General features: G+C 34.8%; 1 long non-coding RNA gene across 4 annotated transcripts; it reads left to right on the plus strand.

The window, feature by feature from the left end:
* Window positions 1–495: 495 nt before the first annotated feature.
* LOC132067930 (uncharacterized) lies at window positions 496–9,689 on the plus strand. Of its 4 annotated transcripts, XR_009417263.1 has the most exons (5): window positions 496–525; window positions 2,602–2,726; window positions 8,509–8,592; window positions 8,689–9,341; window positions 9,426–9,689. It is a non-coding gene; the product is annotated as an uncharacterized LOC132067930 (long non-coding RNA). The 4 variants fall into 4 exon arrangements; XR_009417261.1 differs by lacking the exons at window positions 496–525; window positions 9,426–9,689 and adding an exon at window positions 788–811 and having other exon boundaries at window positions 8,689–8,992; XR_009417260.1 differs by lacking the exons at window positions 496–525; window positions 9,426–9,689 and adding an exon at window positions 1,019–1,042 and having other exon boundaries at window positions 8,689–8,992.
* Window positions 9,690–15,778: the final 6,089 nt, after the last annotated feature.

The following is a 15,778-nucleotide window of genomic DNA, read 5'->3' on the forward strand; positions in this document are numbered from 1 at the left end:
TTTACGATCTACTTCATAACACATAATTTTTGTAATATTTTTATTTTTGAAAACTGAACTTTTGTCTTGTTCGGCATAAATAATGTAGGAATTAAGTTATGCGTCATAAGTTTTGTGTTATTTTTATAGATTATATTGAGTGTTGAAAGTTTTGCCTTGTGTGACATAATTATGTCAATATAATGATACATACGCGAAAGTTAAACTTAAATTATGCCGCGTGGTAAAAAATGATGGAAGGATAAAAATTATAGAGCACGAATTTTAGTCCATTATTTACTCTCTTTCCTTTTTTGAGAAACTTCAATCTTTCATCCATCTACAAGTCAGAAACTGCCTCACCACTTTTATGATAACCTTCAGAGTCACATGCCTTTATTGATAGCCGTGGGATTGGTTTCTCGATCCAACGGCTATCCTTCTCCGTTGCTCCCTATTTATTACCACCTCAAATCTTGAATTCCAAGAGCAACATAAACATTAACTCATTTGAGTTACACCCAAAGTAATTTGGGCACTTTTGAGGTATATCTCTTTCACCATTTTCCCCTCTCTTTTTGCTATATTTAATTAGATTGGTGATTTGGATTGGCTTAGTTTAGGTGATTTTATGCCAAAATAGCTTTAAAGCATTTTTGCAATGTTTTGAGTAAAATAAAAAAGTGTTTTTAACCGCTAATTTTTAAGTTAAAATAATAAAAATAAGTCAAAAGCTGTGGGGTTTCTAACTTATGGCTTCTGGCTTATGAGCCCCAAGTTATAAGTGCATCCAAACAGGCTCTTAGATTGGTGATTTAAATCTTGTTTAAAAGTGAGAAGATGGTTTCCTTTGAAATATTGTGCTTTTTGGTGCATATATGCAGATATAATGTAAATATTAGTAGCATAGTTCCATTCAATATAATAGGGAGTGGTATTTTATCACGTTTTCTCAAGTTGCATAAAAATGTAATTGAGTAAATAAAAGCAGATCTGTGCTAGTATATAAGAGTCATACTACCTCTAATGTTCATTCAAAATGAAGGAAGAAATGTAACTGAAGGTACTTGGCTGCCATATTTTTAACTTTAATAGAGTGTGTATTTCCAGTAAAGGATCATTTAGCTAGAACAGGGACTATATATATCTATATATAGTATATAAGAATATATGCAGTTAAAGATTAAAACTTTCTAGTATATTGTGTTATTAGGTAATTCCTTCTCCTTGTAAAAATTAGATTTCTTGTAAAAGATGACCTCCTCTTGGTTTTATTCTCTCTGTGTGCATCTATATGTTTACTTTTGAGTATTGGGGTTGTTTGGTAGGATGTATTAGAGAAAATAATATATGTATTAGCTTTGGTATTATTAAATCTCTTGTTTGGTAGTGTTTTTCAATCTATGTATAACTAAGACCTATATTAGTTATACACCCTATTCAGTATTATTCTTATACGTAGCAAACCTATGTATAAATAATACCAGCGCTATTCTAATACACCCTATTCGATACTATTTCTATTTGATAAACCCTAATCATTTAATACAACAAACCAAACAGTCGATGTAAAATAATGTCAGCATAACTAACCCCAGCATTCCTAATATACCCTATTCAATTCTATTGTTATACACTCTACCAAATGACTTTCAGAGTATTGGAAATAATGCTACATAAGTCTTTTAGCTTTAATTAGTTAATTTCTAGAATTACAATTCTAAGTTCTAGCTCCTTTATAAATGAAACACTCTGACTCTACTCATTATGTCTCAACTGGAAACTTGTGTTTTAATTTGTTCTTGGCTATTTAAGGTTTTACTTTGGTTATCCTGATTTTTTCGTAATTTGTACTTGTTCTGATTGCTGGATATCACCTTGGCGTCCAGTTTGATTCTGCAATTTGTAAATACAACAACAATAATGATAATAATAATAGTAAAAGGGAAATAAGATTTTTTTTCTTTGAACTTTGTGTTCCAGCTAAATGAATAAATCTTTTCAGTTTCATGAGTTGGTAGTATTCTTTAGGATTTTTTTGATTGTCTAAGTCAGCATTGTATAGAGTTAATTAAGTAGTGTTTTAGTTGTGCTCAATTTGCTGCTAGCTCGTGCTTGCTTAGCTTATGGAAAACAAGAAATGACTTTAGGAATGTTTGTCATAAGGAAGTTACAAGTCAATATTTAAATCATTGAATTCATTTATGAAGGAATAGAACAAAAATGGCTAATTAGTGACTTTAGCTGGCTCAACACTTATGGTGACAAAAGAAATAGAAGTTCTTTTTGTTTATTTGCAATATATTGATTTATATTACCTTCGGGTTCTGTCTATTCTGTTGACTTCACGTCTTTGAAGAACAAAAATCTCTCATTTTCAAATGCTTCATGTCTCGAGGAGTTAAAAATAATGAGTTGTTTTCTCTTATTATCCTACCTTTGCAGGACCAACATAAATCTAGGATATCTATTCATTAGTACAGGTAGTTTGTGATAATGGATTAGCTAATCTCTCACTTTCTCCATGCTTGGTTTTTTTTTCCCCCCTTTTGTCTTGTGAGTTATAGTTGTATTGGTTAGAAGATTCATATTAACAGTTTTTATCATATTCTTTTAATGAAGGATGACTAACCATGATGAAAGGATAAGCGATCTTTGAGAAGCTGCCAACAAGATTCATATTAACAGTCTTCGATAATGTTGATTCATTCCACCAACAAGAGGACAACACTGGTGAATAAATAAAGGTTAGTGTTATTGATTGGTATTTTTTTTTTTTTTTCAAATTCAGGTTGAATGTTTTACTTTTTTTCTTTCTTGGTGCCATTTTTGCACACCACTGCTCTCAAGTAATATAACCATGCATAATAGAACTGTATAATAGATATTTGAAAACTCAAGGAACTGTAGTGCTATAAAAGATGACCTGTTCACTTGTTTGGCGTAAAAAATCTACATTATCCTCAATATAAGCTTTTGTTGATGGATATTCAAAATCTTCCGCCGCAGTCTTAAAGTTGTCGATCATTTCAATCATAGTCACTGTTAATTGAAACTGTCAACAACACTTGGGTAGTTGTCCAACAATAATAAAGTAATAGGTTTATTCCACTAAAGCAAGATTAATTAAATAGGTACAATCTTCCGCCTATTTTTATATATTAAACCGGACACAAGATTCCCTCCCTCTTGCCCAACATCACATAAACTACTATGTTTGAGATAATCCAAAGTCTCCAGAAGTAGTTTTTACCTTCTCAGTGGTATAATATTTGGAAGACATGATCTTGTCCAACTTTGATTTCATCCCAGAATCTGCCACAATACAAAAATATAAAAATTTCTAAAAGATATCTCATTTGCTAGAAAAAAGGGGATATTGCACTCACAAATAACATTGGATTCTAGTCCAATGAGTTTATTAGAATTTTCTAACCAGGGGCTTGCTCGATCAAGGACTTGCTTGTGTGAGACGGTAGATTTATTAGGTAAACAAATAATCAGGTCACTAAGCTTACATATAAAGTTTATGTCCTCCAAACATGATCTTCAACAGCCTTCAAACAGTACTTCCTATTTCGTTTAGCTTTTTCAATCCTCATCGCAAAGAAACTCATCTCCATAACGAAGCAAGTGACAAAATAAATCTCCATGACGAAGCAAGTGACAAAATTCATTTCCTACACGGAATAGGAAATGATGTTTGAAGGCTGTTGTAGATGTGAACGAGGGGTTCATAGACTTTCTGTAAGCTTAGTGACCTGATTATTTCTTCACCCGATGAATCTACCGTCTCACACAAGCAGACTATTGAACGTGCAAGCCTCCGACTAGAAAACAATGATAAGCTCATGGGACCAGAATCCAATGTTACTTGTGAGTGCAATATCCCCTATTTTTTGGCAATTTAGATGGCTTTTAGATATTTTTATATTTCTGTATTATTGTAGATTCTGGGATGAAATCAAAGCTGGGCAAGATCATGTTTTCCAGATATTATACTATTGAGAAGGTAAATGTTATTTCTGGAGACTTTGGGCTACCTTAAACATAGTGTTTAGGTGATGTTGGGTTGGAGAGAGGGAATCTGGTGTCAAGTTTTACTATTTAAAAATGGGTGGAAGATTGTACCTATTTGCTTAATCTTGCTTTAGTTTAAATTAATTTATTAGTGTTGGACACCTAATCAAGTCATGTTGGCAGTTTCAATTAACGGTGACTGAGACGATTTTAAGATTACGGCAGAATACTCTGAATATCTATCAACGAAAAGCTTATATTAAGGATACTGCAGATTCTTTACGCCAAACAAGTGAACATGTCATCTTTTTTAGTACTTAAGTTTTCAAATATCTAATATGGTGTTCTGTTATGCAAAGTTATATTACTTGAGAGCAGTGGTGTGCAGAAACGACACTGAGAAGAAAAACAAGTAAAACAGTAGACTTGTCTGTGAAAGGAAAAAAAAAAGTAATCTGGTCAGTAATACTAACCTTTATTTATGCACTAGTAATGCCCACGGGTCCAAGCAAATTTAAATGTATTACATACAACAAAGGAGAACTTTCCAGCAATTTAGTCAAAGAATCGGTAAGGTACTAAGTCATTATGAAGAAAAAGCTGAATATATATGCAAGCCCTTAAACTTGCCCGGATTTTTCACGTAGAAACCTTAACTAAATGTATGACATATTGAACACTTGAACTATATTCAAATTGTGTATATTAAACATATATTGCTGACATGGCATTTTGTTTGTAATGCACCTCTACTTGGCGCGTTCAAGGCATAACTTTTAGAAGAAAAATAATTCTTTCTTCTTCTTCATACTCTCTCCATACCACCACAAATCGTGCTTTCACCCTTTACTTCTCTCTTCTGTCCACCATTATCCTTGCCATCAGCACCTCCATGCTGTTCCGAACATAGGAACCATTTCAATTTTTGGACTCAACTAATCATCTTTCACTCCTTCAGCTTTATCTAATAGAATGGACCACCTTCTCTCTACCCTCCACTCATTATTACAACAGTGACTAATTTCATAAACATTTCTGTACGGTCTCGTTATAACATTATATTAATTTCTCAGAATCTAATTGAAAGAACCCAATTTTAGAGTTAGCCACAATGGAAATTAAGATCCGGTTTCTTTAAATTAAAGTAGCTTATTGCAATAGGGATGAATTACTTGAACAAATAACATAATTTTAGGGAAGGGAAAATAACTGCGAGAAAGGAAAGAAACAGAGGTGAAGTTACATTCATCTTTAAGATTTGAGTAAGGCCAAAGGGCATGGCAGTAATTCATAATGACAACGAAAGCTGTTTATGGATATCGACAAGGTGTACGCAGAATTGATGGTAACCGAGCAAAGATCAATTGTGGAAAACATTGATGCACCATGTAACTCATCCACGTTGGGTATGGGGTATTTGTCTGACACAGTAATCTAGTTGAGGAGTCTGTAATTAATGCACATGCGCCAGGTTTTATCTTTCTTCTGACAAGAAGAACATGGCTGGTAAATGGACTGGTACTTGGCCTGATAAAACCTGAATTGAACAAGTTAGAAACGTGCTTTTCACTTTCAAACTTTTGGAAATATGGATGGTGATAGGGTCGAATGTTTGGTGGTTTACAATAAGGAGGTAGGGTGACGTGATCTTCAAAAATTGATCCAAAATTTAGAATCAATTTTTGAATTGCTGTAGGGATCTGATTACTCGGTGTATCAGAATCTTTAGAAAGATAATGGAAGGCTGCTTCCTCTGATTTTGGTGGGACCCCTTAGAGCTTATACTGCTTTCCGTTCAGGTTAAAAAATCATGAACTCGTTCTAATTGACTTAAACTGTATTCAAAGAAGCTAACCACTTGATTCCCAGCACTAAATCTGCACCACCAATGAAAAAAGGTAGTAATAATGAGTGATGGTGCACTCGGCCACTGAACCGCGAGATTAGGACAGAGTTTATTGCACTTGATCACCTGCCTGTTGTCGATTTGAACTCTAAATTCTGGTACAATGGCAGTTGCGGTTCCTCCACAAGTTGATCAGGCACGAAACTGTGGGTAGATCCACTATCAACTAGGATGAGTAATTGTTGCCGATTGAGAGTTCCTTGCAACTTCATTGTCGCGCAAGAGGACCTTCCTAGGATTGCATGAAATGAGATTTCAGCAAGCGCAACATCTGCTTCAAGAGGACCTGCCCAGTATTTGACGCGCAAAGGTGCTTGTCAGCATTTTGGAATTCCTCTGGCCCATCATTTTCCTGCAACGCCTTGACAAGTTCGTTCCAATACGAGAGGATTCATTCGCTATTGATCCGAGCAAAGAGGTCAAGTGCATCACCTTCCGAATACATGGCAGTAATGTCAACTTTCAGTTCATCGGGTGTCTGGTAATATCGAAAGTATTTTTCGGCCTTGAGGATCCAACCACGAGGATCTCCTCCATCAAAGCGGAAATTCCATCTTGGTGTGAGGCTGGCGAGAGGGGTTTTTCAGCCACCACAGTAAGTTGTCATCGGCATCGATGTTGTCGACCTTACCTTTGTGGGGCTCTGTAACCTTCCCTTGGACTGAGCTTTTCATAGCGGCATCCATGGCAGCCATTTGAGGGGTAAGGGATAGTTGCTCGAGCATGGCTTCATTGGATGCACAGAATGGTTGGGTGGGCGAATGAGTTGTTGGTGGAAGGGGAGGTGGTGGAGGAGGGTTGGTAGAGGCAGTGGAACGGGTAGAAACCATTTTTGGATTGTATGGGCTCTGATGCCAAATGTTAGAGTGTACAGAGAGAACTGAATGTAAAAGGAATTTTTAAATACAAATTTGAGCGCAAGAATCTTAAACAGGTTGTCTGTATTGAGATAGAATGTTTTTTTGATAATCCAAAGTGTAGAACAAACTAAGTATTTAAACTAATGAAATCCTAACTGACTCCTATAACTTAGGAATTAATAACAAAGTGGTGCTGGAAGTGGAAATGATGTAGAAAAAGTACCCTTAATTTGTGCAAGACCCAAAAACTCCAGTTACTTAAGACTTTTTCTTTTCTTCTGACTTGTTCATCTGAGTTGCTGACCTGTTTCAAAATTATGTGACCTGCACATGCTCACTTATATTTCTTCCTAAAATAAGTATTCAAGTGTGGTGTCGTATCAGGTATCTAATCATTTGTTCATTTCGTTAAATGTTGACTTTGCTTAGTAAAAGTTATGTGTATGCCATCGCAAGCAACTCTGTTCGCTAGGCTTTGGCAGATGAAGAAAATGACCTAGCGTTTTTATCTCCGTTGAGAAAACATCGTTTAATTTGCAGTACTTTAATTTAATGTACATGAGAAGGAACTTTGGTACCTTCCATATCTGTGGTGGTTTGGGAAAGTAGATTGAGTTCTTTCTTTAATCTTCTCGTCTGTTCTTACGTGCTGTGGTATATATGTTCAAGTTTCAAACTTCTTTTTATTGATCAGCTAATTTAAGCCTTTTGACATAGTAGGTTCATTAACTGATCCAACATCTCCATCTTCTTTTGGTGCTTGGTTGACTCATGCCGGTGCTTACCATATTGGCGCAATAACATTTTTGTCTGCGGACCTTTTCATCCTTGTTAGCTTTTTGCATTGAAAATAAGCAGACCTTATTTTGACTTGGCTATAGTTTGGGTGGTGTATGTAATGGTATATAGTAATTGAAGGTTGAAAACAGAACGGTCTTTGGATGTTTGGGAAAGAATGCGCTACATCGGATAAGTCCTTTTTCTATTAATTGTGTGATCATCTACTGTGTATGATAATCATTTCAGTGCCTGTATAACTGCATCAGATTTTAGGACTATACACCTGGATTTGGGCAATAACTAAACCAAGAAAAAGATAGTAATAAACTGGACTTAAACTTGACTAACTGCGGCTAATGACTGGCTTTCGCACAACCTTATAGAAAACAATTATGCTTTCGAACTTCAACTTACCAGTATCTAGTGAAGGAAAGCAAAATTTACATCTGCATTATTATTTCTTCCTTTTTATGGAAGAAGTGCAGTGGCTTTGTAATTTACAACTGACCACTCCATATGGTCTGGTTGGCAATTAATAGTCTGCGACGTGTTAACATTTGGTGATTATTTCATGGGACTTCGTCGTATTTGTCCCAAGATAACTGTGTTTACATGACCTTGAAGTTAAGAATTGATCTATATTTTTCAAAGGACTTGCATTTTGAGTTGCATCTCCTGGCCAACAATCTGTGGAAATGCTTTGAGTTTATTGTCTCTTTCTCTTTGTTTTTACTTTTAAATGAGCTCAGTAGCCTAACTATGAGTACATATCGTTGAGAAACATATGTTCTGCAACTGATTCTTATTTGAGGAGTTCTGCTTTGAAGAGTTATAAGAATGTACTATGTACTAGTTTTACTTGACCTATCAAAAAAGTTAATGTCTGCATTATATATTCTCGTATGTTCTATGCCTACATTTGATGTGCTGCCTACATTTGATGTGCTTTATCCTTAATTGTAGTATGCATTTGCATGTGTAAAATCTGAAATAGCGACAGTGGTGGACCCTTGGCAATGAGTTCTTATCTCATGGATTCAACATCAGGTACAATTATTGATTTAGTTCATGGAACAAAAATGAACCAAATCAAACTTTAATTCATCTTTATGCAATTTTCTTCCTTTCTTATTGAACATTCAGTTTCAAGATTGCAGAAGGATGAAAAGGGTTGCAGACGATGCTAGTCGTTGAGGAAGATGTGATTCTGCTGTTTGGAATATGTGTTTGTAACCTGTATCATTTTGGTGTTTGGAACATGTGTTTGTGACCTATAGAAATAAACATATAATCCATTTATGATTGTTTACTATGTGAAGCGTTTGCTTTTGTTAATATTTACTAGGACTTTGATTATTCCTAGTAAATGAATGTATTTGTTCCATTGTACCATAACATCTACCAGATGCTTCCTAATTCTAATTGAAACAAGGAAAATGCTTAATAAGGTGGCACCACGTTGCGGAAAACAAGTGACGCTCAGCAGTAATTAGCTACGTACATTTTCTCATTTTAATTCATGTATAATTAATACATGTAGTACTATTTCATATTATATCTCATAAATAATACATAGATTCCTACACAAGAGAGCCTCTGCTTATTTCATAATAATCTAATATACCATTTTTATGTTTCGAGTGCACATGTTTCCTCTTAACATTCTTTGTGTTTCGAGTGCACATGTTTCCTCTTAACAGTCTCTGTACAGGTTAGTCGGAATTAGTTTCATAAATCATCAATATCTATTTCGCTCCATTTGGACCTGTTTCATTCGAATACTCTAACAATATCGGGTTCTCTACACATTCTGGAGACATTAGTATACTGTATCTAATTAGACGAAAAGGGCTTATACCTAACCCTCGAAGTTAATGTAGGTTTTCAGTACCAGATATTTCACAGCTTACCAAAACCCAGCTGGCACAAGGATGAAAATTGGATGCATGGCTAGTAAGGATTCAGGTTTATAGCAGATGATTGTAAATCTGGTAACCTAAGTAGAACTAGAAGTCTGATACTAAATATGGCAGATAACATGGAGAAAGCAAAACAGATCGTTTTTCAACTTCGACAAACAAGAAAGAATAGTAATGTATCAGAATAAACTTCAAAAACAGAAATGTCAAGACATCATTCTTTCAGTCCATGCAGTCAACAAGTACGAATTAGTGTTTAACATTAGCTTCCATTACCTGAAATTCACTAGTACAGAACAAGTTGAGGTTACATCTGACAAAATTTTCACATGATTAGTAAACAGTGTATAGCACTACGAAAATAGCCACCTAGTTTAAGCAAAAGCAACAGCACAGTAACCCTGCTGATAGAAATTACAACATATAAATAAAGGAGTGATGAAATTTACGAAGTGGGAGGAAAACTATGAGAGATCAAGGTTGAAATCGATTTTTAAAAACTAGGCAATCTCTTCTCATCTATCTAAGCCTTAACGTGCAGAGTAAAGCAATATCTGTGCTAAGTATCTCTTCCAACCATTTAGTTTCAAATATGTTTTCAGTCGTAACCACCTAAACCAACACATTCCGCCATGTATGGATGTGCTGCACCTCTCAAAGTCTAAGTTGTGTATACTTGCACATAATCCTGACATAGTTTTAAGCCAAACTTTTATTCAATATGTATTAAAGTTGTCTAAAATTTGGTAGTATCATTAGTGAACAATATATGGAATATGACCATATCTCCTCTTCTTTCATGGCCAATCTCAGATCCCGTCCAACAAGAAAAAGGAGCAAGGATACAGGGTCCCTTTGCTTTATCCCCTTTGAATTTCAAAAGCTTCTACATGGTGTGTCATTTCGGTCTGATACATACATAAGATTCTAGCTCCGCCCCTACTCTTAGCTGTTTGAGTTGTAAAAAAATAAAGAAACAAAAGCAAATGAACCAATTAATAAAATCATTTTTTAATTGCTTATCAAATATTACTCTAGTAATATATTTTTCTAAACTAGTTACTAATATTGTCCTCATAAGACGACATATTTAAAACCTAAATAGACTTCAGTTTAACTACACGAAGCTGGCTTAATGCGATATAAAGCCCATAACAAGATGTTAAACCATAATTAGAAGTCCAGTTTATTAAGTGTCTTAGTTAGCCCAGGAAACTGGTTTTATGGGCTGACCTTTCATTTGTCATGAAACCTATTAGGGCAAGGCTAATTTCTTTTTTGGCAAGTTACATATTTGGCCCAGCGGTCAAAATTAATTACATTCGCTAATCAAATGTACAAAGTATATACGCTATTATGTATCAAAATTTATGTATATTATCCATTTATATACAACAAATATACATTTAATGGCTACTATTTTGGTGGACAACTATTTATGTAAATTTCTCTTTCTTTTTGGGTTTTATTTCCTGTAGATACAAAAATCGGACACAAATTATTCATTTTAACAAGTTTTTTGGATGTTTAAAAAATTAGCTAGAGTTTTTTCTTAATAAAATATATACAGTCCGATCAAACATACAACTTGCACAAATTTTTTGTTATATACAATTCGGTCAAAATGTACAACTTGGATTAAAAAAAAATTGTTGTATATAATTCGGTCAAAAGATACAACTTGCGTAGAATTTGCATACAACTATGTTGTTAATGTACTTTATATGTCGTTTGTTTTTAGTTTGTATATCGTGTGTATGTCACTTTATATCTAGTGCTACATTGACATAGAAATAACATACACCTCCAACTAAAATCTAATATAATCTTCACCGCTCCCTCATAATTGCTATATAAGGTGCCGTTTGGCCATAAAAATTATTCACTTTTTTCCGGATTTTTTTTTTTCACTTTTTTCACTTTTGGGCGTTTGGCCATAAATATTCCGAATACAACTTGAAGTTGTATTCCTGGAATACCAAAAACTCAAAAAACTTGTTTTTAAAAAAAAATTTAGTTTTTTACAACTACATTTTACCAAAAACTACAATTTCAAAAACTATGGTTAAACACAACTCCAACTCCAACTTCAAAAGTTCCAAAAAAAGTAAATTTGTTTTTGGTATGTATGGCCAAACGCCTACCAAACTCCATAGGATGTTTCCATTTGTTTACAACTACAGTACAACACCCGATTCAAATGAATAGTAATTTTGCAAAATTCGATTTTCAAATTCATAGCTTCGAAGCTTTTTGATGGCTATCAATGAAGCTTTTAATAGAGTTTATAACTTTGTAATCATTTCTTACAATTATTTTAAAAATAGGGGAATTTTGATTACTTAATTAGATAAAGATTTCTCTGAATTTATTGTAAGAGTTCGGTTATACATATCATGCTCATGTGTATACTCAAGTCGAGGCAATATTTTTTAGGCAAAATACATCAAATGACCCCTGAACTATACTCGAAATGTCGAATTCACACTCAAACTATACAGACGACCTATTACACACCTGAACATCTAAAAAGTGAATTTAATTTCACCCTACAAGCTGACGTGGCACAAAATAAAAAAATAATTAATAACTGGCGCGTTTTTTATAAAAATTATTTTTTTATTCCATTTTTTATTAAAATAAATGTTTTTGTACCCCCCCACCCCCAACCCGCCCCACCCTTCTATCACTCCAAACCCGCCCCACCATTCTTTCTTCTTCATCCCTGCACCCTTCACCCTTCACCCCCTCGCTCTTTTTTTTTTTTTTCCCTCCCTTCACGCTGCTCCATCCCCCCCACCACGCCGCCGCCCCCGCCCCGTCCCTCCATCTTCACGCCAAACCACCCCCACCCCCCCCCCCCCCCCCCCCAACCCCTCCCTTTCTTCTTCACCATACCTTCCATCACAAATAATCACATTGCCACAATCAATTTCTCCATCCTCACCTGTCCCACCATCAAAGATTCAAACCCAACACACCATTAATATAAATATCTCAATCAATTTTTGTTGATTAGGATAGTAATACAAAACAAAAAAAAAAAGAACATGAATCTCGATGGTGGTGATGGCATCTTTGTTTATAACTAGTAAATTTGATGGTGCTGATGGATTTGATGATTGGGTTTGGGGATGGTGATATGCCACCGGTGATAATGGAGGTTTTGTAATGAGCGGGTGGGGAAGAGGAGCGGGTTTGGGGGGGGGGGGGGGAGAAACGGGGGCAAAGAAAGGCACGGGTGGGGGGGGGGCGGCGAAGCGAAAAGCAATTGAATAGTCGGGGGTTGAACAAAGAAGAAAATTGAATTTTGGACGGGGTGATGTAATTTCGGTGGTAAATTTAGTTGCGGATCTTGAATTTATGGTGATTGTTTGCAATTTCTTATAGTGGCAGTAGTTATAAAGCGATTTAACGGTTGATTTAGTTGTGGGTGGTGAAATTTGTGGGTTAATTTTTTTATTTTATGGTGGTGGGTTTGATGGTTGGTTTGACGGTGGTGATGGATAAAGTGGTCGTGAAATTGATTGTGGTGGTAGCGGCGGATATGGTGGTGGTGAAATAGGTGGTGGCAAATTTGGTGGTGGCGGATATGGTTGTGGTGAAATTGGTGGTGGGGGTGGTGGGTTTTGTAATGAGTGTAGAAGAAAAGGAAAAAGAAAATAGTGCAAATTAAAAAGAAAAAAAGAAAAAGTACTGAAAATAATAAAATTTATTTTATTTCCACGTGGCGCTGATGTGGCATGCGCGTGTGGAACACCACACGCTGTGAAAGTGGTTTAATACCTTGCAGGGCGGAATTAAATTCACTTTTTAGATGTTCAGGTGTGTAATAGGTCGTCTGTATAGTTTGAGTGTGAATTCGACATTTCGAGTATAGTTTAGGGGTCATTTGATGTATTTTGCCTATTTTTTATGGTAAACTAACAATATTTTTTAATTTAAGGCGAAGGTTACAAAATAAAGAAAGTTCACTGGTCAAATATAGTGATAATCTCATTTTGCTGGCTAGGAGAGAAGAATTTTTCTAACCATTTTTTCCAGTTTGATAGCAAGCAATCACTCCTCAATAAACGCTAATTGAAAGCAACACCAGAGATTAAGTACCTATACATTGTAGGAATCAAACTTTGTGTTTTTGACAAGAAAGAATGATATCCTAACAACTGGACGAAAGCAAACAAAAGGACATCTATTCTTTATATACTATTGATTCATCTCAGAGCAGAAAGTAACAATTGATTTATAATTCTCATTAACCATAGAGAATATTACTGCGTGCAACCTTACATCTTTTTACAGATTGCTCTTTAATTCGTTGTCTCTTTAATTAATTGTCAAAGTGCTTATGATACTGGTTCATATTTGGTTACAGGGGCGTATGCAATGTGTACAAATAATAGTTGATGGAAGTGGTAGAATTACGAATTTGAAATAATAAAGTTAAAATTCTAGATCCGCCTCTATTTGGCTACTCGAAATACATGTACACACACTTGCAGTTGAGAAAGTGAGAAACACTTTGTATAATTTAAGAGTAGCTTTCAAAAGCAAGTCCATAATTAGAGAATGTCATTATGCTTCCCTAGATAGCTTATGCTAGTATAGCATGTCTTCCCTCAGATCTCACTTTCGAAGGATTTTTCATTATTTTTTATAATGACTCGGTTAATATGTTAAATTGAATAAAAAAAAGTGTGATTTTTACCTAAATTCCTTGTCATGTTCCTCTTCTTTGTGGGATAGGCCACATTCTAATTCGCTATAGCCATGTTTTTAAAACTCTATCAAACTCTCAAAATATTATGATCATCATCACTAGTAAGCTTATACTTATAATTGTCCTCCAACAGACATTTTTCTTCTTTCTGTTTCCACAATAAGAATGCATATTGGATTGCCTACCCGGCCTGTATATTCCAAAATGGTTTTCTTTTTCTTTAAATAAACGAATATTAATTATACAAAAATGTTTTTTCTAGTATAACTACTACAGTAATATTTTATATGTATGTAACTTTTTTGTATTATATATTTAAACTCATTCATTCTTAAAAATATAACATAAAAGTTCGCTGACGTATGTTTGCTTGAGTTGTTGCTAGTAAAAACGTAGTAAATTTTTTAAAGATTTTCAAATCGAGTTTTTCAATCTTTTAAAAACTCAAAAAACTAGTGCTACGATACTTGAAATTTTTGAAAAAAAAAAAAGGGGTTTTCTCCAAAAAGCAAATTAACCAACTCAACCAACATCAGAAAACTCAAATACTAAATTTGCTAACTCAATTTTTTGAGAAACTTCAAACTAACGCCACCTTAGTTTCTGCCTTATAAAACACTGTTTCTTGTAACAATTATATGATGTTCCTTTTTTATTTCCTGGTTGTTATGTTAATTGCAAGTAGCACAACGGTTTGTTTTGGGTAAACAAAACACAGCTCCCGTGTGTATGTAAGATTTAAGAAGATGATTAGGTCAGCAAAAGCATGTGTGTCAACTCATTTGTAACAGAAAGTTGAGACATGCACATATTGCAATCTGGTATGATGAGGGCATCTCCACAGTCACAGGTCCACCAAATTTTATGCGTATTACAGGGAACTAGCTCTACACATGTTCCCCCTTTTCACCCTTTTTCACTTCTCATTTATTATTTGGAGGAAGTTGGGTGGGGTTGTCCTTTTTTTTTTTTTAACACTCTTTATGGAAATATCATAGCCCTTTCTGTTTTTAACTTATGTAACATATTCAAAATTACGTTAGATAAAATCAAAAGGAGGTCAAATAAGTATTATTTTCTTAGATATATAAACTATCTGAAAACCTTTAGCGAAATTCTGTCACTAACAATATTCGTTGTCCTCTTTCTAGACAAATCCGAATTTGCATGCGTGGTATTTTGGTCTATGATGAGAAGTGTGCGCTGGATGGCGTGGTGGTTGGGGGGGGGGGGAGGTGAGGAATTGTCTTGTATTGAACTGTTGGAACAGTTCCAAATAAGCGTTCTCATGTTGGTGACATAAAGATTCTGCTGAGGCCAATGGATGTTTAACAGTTACCATAATTGAATGCATAAGATAGCAAGTTATAAAAGTTTTTTGGTGTTCAGGACCCCTGAATTTCTGCCTGTTTTTTTGCAGGCTCATGAGAAAAGGATGTCTTCCTTTTCTATTGCTTTGTCCTTTTTTCCCCCTCCCACCATGAAGTTTTGCTTTTCCTACTGCCTATGCCCAAAAATTATTAACTTTACTGTGATCACACAGTTTAACACTATTTGATCTCATGATGCAATAAAAAAATGGTACTAAAACAAA

The sequence above is a fragment of the Lycium ferocissimum genome, chromosome 8 (genome assembly GCF_029784015.1).
Source record: "Lycium ferocissimum isolate CSIRO_LF1 chromosome 8, AGI_CSIRO_Lferr_CH_V1, whole genome shotgun sequence".
Taxonomy (NCBI): Eukaryota; Viridiplantae; Streptophyta; class Magnoliopsida; order Solanales; family Solanaceae; genus Lycium; species Lycium ferocissimum.